This window comes from Dermacentor silvarum, chromosome 10 (genome assembly GCF_013339745.2).
Source record: "Dermacentor silvarum isolate Dsil-2018 chromosome 10, BIME_Dsil_1.4, whole genome shotgun sequence".
Classification (NCBI taxonomy): Eukaryota; Metazoa; Arthropoda; class Arachnida; order Ixodida; family Ixodidae; genus Dermacentor; species Dermacentor silvarum.
Genome location: NC_051163.1, coordinates 94,642,900 through 94,648,899, shown reverse-complemented (window position 1 = coordinate 94,648,899; position 6,000 = coordinate 94,642,900).

Here is a 6,000-nt window from a genome sequence, read left to right as displayed (position 1 = left end):
TCAGGACCCCATGTACGATTCGCAGATTTGTAGAGCACCTTCAGAAACCACCGATAGAGTTGCTTCCTGTGCGATCCGATCATCTCACGTAGTCCTTTTTTCAGGGTTGCAAAGAAAGCCCGCGAAATATGAAAAAAAAAGGCACATGACGGAGCACTTGCACAGTGGTATCGTGCTGCTTTCAAGCGTGCGTTCGGTGAACAAGGTCAGCTGCATCGCGACTGGCAACGGGGAAGTCGCAAGGCATTGTGATGGTAGTGGCCGGCGGCTCCCGTTTGAGGACGGCGCAAATGCATGGTGCTGGCCAAGCGCTGCCGAGGAGATAGCGCTAAAGCGTCAAAGAGTGCTAAAAAGAAAATATATTTTTAATTCTGTTCAAGGAAGGAAAGGGTAAAGCGCTAGAGGACCATGGAAGGCGATGACGGCTGCTTCGATTTCGCCGGCGGGAAAAAAAAAGGAAGACCTCGCCGCCATTCATTAGGTGCTCCTCAGGCGCCCATATCCCTTCGTGTTCTCGACTGCTTCATAATTTGGCTTTAATATGCACACAGCAGGAGACATGCCGTATTCCAATGAAGAATGAGCGGATATGGTTCTGGCTCTTGGTGCATCAGGCAGCCATAGAAGGCAGGCAGTTAAGCTGTTTCAACGCGGGCATCCAGGTACCCGTCCAAGCTCAATGACAAGTGTGTGTGTACATGAGACGCTCAAACAGAATGGTACAATTGCCGCGAAACAACACAAATCTGCAATTTTGGGAGCGGAAGCGGAGAAAAATATCCTGTCCAAGTTTTCTGCACACCTCCGGGAAAGTGTCTGCAGTGTGGCTGCTGAAGCTGGTATGTCGAAATCTTCGGTGTGTAGAATACTTAAGAAGAGACAACTTCATCCTTACCACGTGCAGCTGCACCAAATGCTAGAGCCCCGAGACTTCCAGAGTAGAACAGACTTTTCAAACTGGACCCTAATCAAAACAAAAGAGGACCCAGGTTTTGTTAGCAAGATAATGTGGACCAATGAAGCTAACTTTTCGCGCAATGCCCAAGTGAACATCCACAACGCTCGCTATTGACAGGACGAGAACCCTTACTGGGTTTTGCAGGCACATCATCAATATCAGTGGCCCTTTATTGTGTGGTGTGGAATTTACAGTGGCATTAACATTGGGCCTGAATTTTAGGCTGAACACTTGCCGGAGAACGATGCGGCAACAATATCCTCAATGGGCCACTTCAGGATTTTCTCTGCGAAGTTCCATTGGCTAGGATCAAGGATATCTGCATGGTAGCAGCATGATGGAGCTCCTGCGCATGGCAGTCGCAAAGCTTGCAATTGGCTCGATGAAGTTTTCACGCAGCAGTGGATAAAGCCACGTGGGCCCATTTCCAGGCCAGCAAGGTTACCGGATTTAACCCCCCTGGATTTTTCTTTGGGGCTACGTCAAGAAACAAGTATACCAGAGACCAACCAGATCATCAGCCAACTTAATAGAAAAGAAAATAAGACAAGTTTGCAACTTCATTCCCGAAAGCATGATAATGAACGGCACGGAAAATGTGCTAAATAGATGCCAGAGTTGCATTGCAGCAGATGGCGATCTGTTTGGACACGCATTCTAATCATGGGACGATTTCGCAAGTACTGACCACGGAAGGAAAAAAAACCTACTGCTAATGCCCCCCCCCCCCCCCACTCTGCACGCCCCTACTTCCACATCCTCCACGTCGTTGCCCCCTCTCACGCATTCCAAGTTCAAAAGTAAATAAAAGGTATTTCCTTCTTTAGCAGTCTGGAAATTTTATCTCCTCGGAATCAGTCGGCCAGCAGCATGCTTTTGCGCAGTCATCCGACGGAGCCGCCAGCCCGGCGGCCTACACCCATCACAACGCCTTACTGCTTCCCCGTCACCTGTCGCGATGCAGCCGGCCTTGTTCACCGAACGCATGCTTGAGAGCAGCATGATACCACTGCGCAAGCGCTCCGTCACGTGGCTTTTTTGATATTTCGCGGGCTTTCTTTGCAACGCTGAAAAAAGGACTACGTGAGATGGGGGGGGGGGGGGGGGGGGCGGGTATCGCACAGGAAACAACACCATCGATGGTTTCTGAAGGTGCTCTACAAATCTGTGAATCATACTTGGGGTCCTTAGCCAATAATTAAAAATTTGAGTAAATAAACGTAATTTATGAGTGAGTTATGAGGAAAACAAAAAATGACCCTATTGAATAGTATGCATTTGCTTCAATTCGTTTCTTACCTGCCTTTCATTTTTTAAACCTTGGCTTAAGTTACGTGGGACACCCTGCAGAACGTCATCGCTGCCACTATAAGGGATGCCCGATACATAAACTGCCAAGTTTTCAAATAGCGTGAGACACGACATCACTGTAATGGGGCTATCCATTTCCTTTTCTTTGTTTGTATATGCTGTTCAGTTTGTGCATGTTATAGTGCAAGCATGCCACCAATGGGGTTGAGCATTGTAAAAATCAAGTACACTGCATAAGTACATCAACATTTGTGCAATAAAAATTTTTTCGGCTCGAGAGCTTTTGCTATATACAGTGACCTACAATGTCAAAGTAAAGGTCAAGGATTATTCTAGAATGTAAAGAAATTCACTTCCACAGTAATGATGAATATCAAATAATGTGATGTAACCCAGCATGTTACACTTGGTGTAGCAGACAGAGAGACTGCGCTTGCACATTTATTGGTGCACAAGGGGAGGACTGACTTGGATATCAGGGGGGACTAAAACCAGGGACTCGGATGCCAACTTCACTGCTTTAGCTAAGTGCATTTACACAGTAGAAATATCTCATTCCTGCCAAGCACAGCGCTATATGGCATCAAAGGAAACAGTTGTCATGATGTGCTTCTTTTGCTCACACTAGTCTGTGATGCACATCATAGTTGACTCTAAGCTTACTTTCATTAACCACATAAAACATCTAAAGGCGAAATGCCTAAAAACAATGAACTTACTGAAAATTTTATCTCACACATCCTGGGGCACCGACAGGAAGTGTTTAATGAACCTTCACAAGAGCCTCATTCGGTCACGATTGGACTATGGTGCCGTAGTATATCACTCTGCCGCCCCGAGCGCGCTAAAAATGCTAGACCCCGTCCACCATTGAGGTATCCGCCTGGCCACTGGCGCATTCAGAACAAGCCCCGTCGAAAGTTTATACGTAGAATCCAATGAGTGGTCACTCCATTTCCAGAGAACATACATCAGCTTCACCTATTTTCTCAAAGTACACTCCGATCGTGAACATCCTTGTTCTGCAACCCTTAATGATTTGAAGTGTGCAACGCTTTTCTATAATCGACCCTCTATGAGGCGGCCTTTCTCATTGCGTATAAGAGAACTTAGCGAAGAGATGGATTCTAGAACATCGCCTAATGCCTCCAGCTAAGCTTTCACCGCCCTGGGAGTGGCAGGTGATAGAATGTGATCTATCCTTTGTAGAGGTCACAAAGCACGCTCCCGAGCTCGAAATTGCAATGCATTTCCGCGAACTTCAATCGAAGTACTCGTGCTCGGAATTCTATACCGACGCATCCAAGTCCCATGCTGGCGTATCTTACGCCGCTGTTGGCCCCTCCTTTTCTAAATCTGACGTATTGAACCCCCTAACAAGCATCTTCACCGCAGAAGCCTACGCAGTACTGTCTGCGGTGAAGCATATAGAGAAATTGAAACTACAAAAGGCAATAATATTCACAGACTCGTTGAGTCTTGTAAAAGCGCTAACATCTTTACAAAAGCATAATAATCCTGTTGTTATCGAGCTTTACTCACTCTTGTGTAACATTTACCAATCTCGTAGACATGTAATAATATGCTGGGTGCCTGGCCATAGAGGCATCGAGGGCAATGTGCTAGCAGACCAGTTGGCCACATCAACTACATCGCAAGCTATTAATCCTGCCGCTGCTATTTCCTCCACAGATCTGAAGCCTTTTTTGCGAAGGAAACTGCGAGGCCACTGGCAGCGTCTGTGGGACGCTGAAACAACTAATAAGCTCCACTTGATTAAGCCACAGTTAGGTTTCTGGCCCTGTACAACTAAAGCACGACGAACTGATGTCCTATTCTGCCGTCTCAGAATAGGACACACATATGGTACTCACAATTTTCTATTGAATGGAAATGATCCTCCAACATGTGGTAGATGTGGCGACAGGCTCACCGTCCTCCACGTCCTCTTGGAGTGTCGGGAAGCCGAAAGAGAAAGAAAGAAACATTTTCCTCTCGCATATCGCTATTGTGTCCCTCTGCATCCCGCTATGTTTCTCGGTAAAGAACCACTTTTTAGCACCAACGCAGTCCTTGCTTTCTTGAAAGGTGTTGTGCTACATGTTACTAGCCCAATAAGTTCGTAGTGCATCCTCTCTCTAGAGGATGTTGCTGCGATAGTTTTTTTAACTGCACATGCCTCCAGGCCCTTGTGTTTCAAGGGCTCTGTTTAGGCACTTGTGCTTCTGGCCAATACTTGTATCTTTAATTTTTTGTAACTCGTGTCATTCTTTCGCAATGCATTCTTCATGTCCATAGTACACATAATCACTCATTGCCATAATCTTATTACTTATAGATTTTACGCACTTTACAGCGACTGATTTTAGGCCCCTTTACAGCCTTGCCAAATCTAATGTTCATATAATTCCCTATTCATCTACCACTAACAAGACATTACCATCGTCTTGGCGCGAACTAATACTGTCATGGCGCTCTTTGGCCATACCTGGCCCTTGCGCCACTAAACTCCAACAATCATCAGTCTGTGATGCACAAGTGTTTGTGCCAACTTTGAGCAGCACATGAATTGTTCTGGCACTCGCCATTGCATGGGTATACACGTGCACAGAAACAAGTGCAGTAGCTGCTGGAGAATTCAATAGTAGCAAGAGCGAGCAGAAGGAAACATTAGGTGTCTCATCAACATAAATGAATTCGCAGTGCCTACCTGCACTGAACCACGTATAGTATCCTGTGGTTTTGGAAGTTAGTTGGCTACCTCGAGGTGAAATGTAGCATTAAATCTGGACTACAAACTCTGATACCCATGCATTCAGTCAGATCTTCTACATTCATAAGAGACTAAAACACCAGAGGAAAAATTGCAAAACTACAAAATGGCAACTTGATTTCGTAAATGAAAGGTTGTTTCCAGCAGAGAACCACCTCCATCGACAGAAGTTGTGAGCTGGAGTAAACGTTATACTTAAGAAAGTGAGTTCACTGACGCTACACAAATAATAAACAAGATTTCACTACACAGATGAAGGCTGTCCTACCTCATCTCAAAACATTGTTCTCACATTGTGCTCTCCTATTCGCCACTTAAGCGCTGCATGCTAAGACATACTCTCAATCTTTAGTGCAATGCCTTTGTCACTGGCTAACCACAAGTCAAGCACTATACAATCGGGTGTAATATAAGCAATAGACTGTTCTCTTCAGCTCCTACTTTGTAACTTATGAGCCAGCTGTGTTTCCATGAGGCCGGATCCAGCTCCACAGGGTCACCACTGGACTGCAGGAGCATGGACACCTGCGTAATTAAAGTTCTCTATTTTTCACACACTGCAAGTAAGTGCCCAGAGTCTTTATCCATCTTTTAACTCACGGACACAGGCGTACGTTTTCTTTTTCCTTCAATAAAGAGGTATAAAGATCGACGAAAAGATCTTGAATGTGTATGTGTTTTCCATCTGCAGTCACTGACAAGAAGCTAGGCTCGAACGCTGCATAATGCCCGGTTCCCTACTATCAGCTTCGCCGCAGAGCATGGGTGCTATGCGGTCAAGCATACGCAATGTACTGCGGTGAAGCATACCGAGTATAAAGGGGCCATTGTCACGGGATATGGTGTGAGACTCGCGGCGCTCGCTGTCACCTCTCCTGTCAGAGTACTAGAAACACAGAGACGCCTCATGAATGGGCTGGCAGGCCTTCAGAGATATTTCGGACGTGGTTGTGGTGAT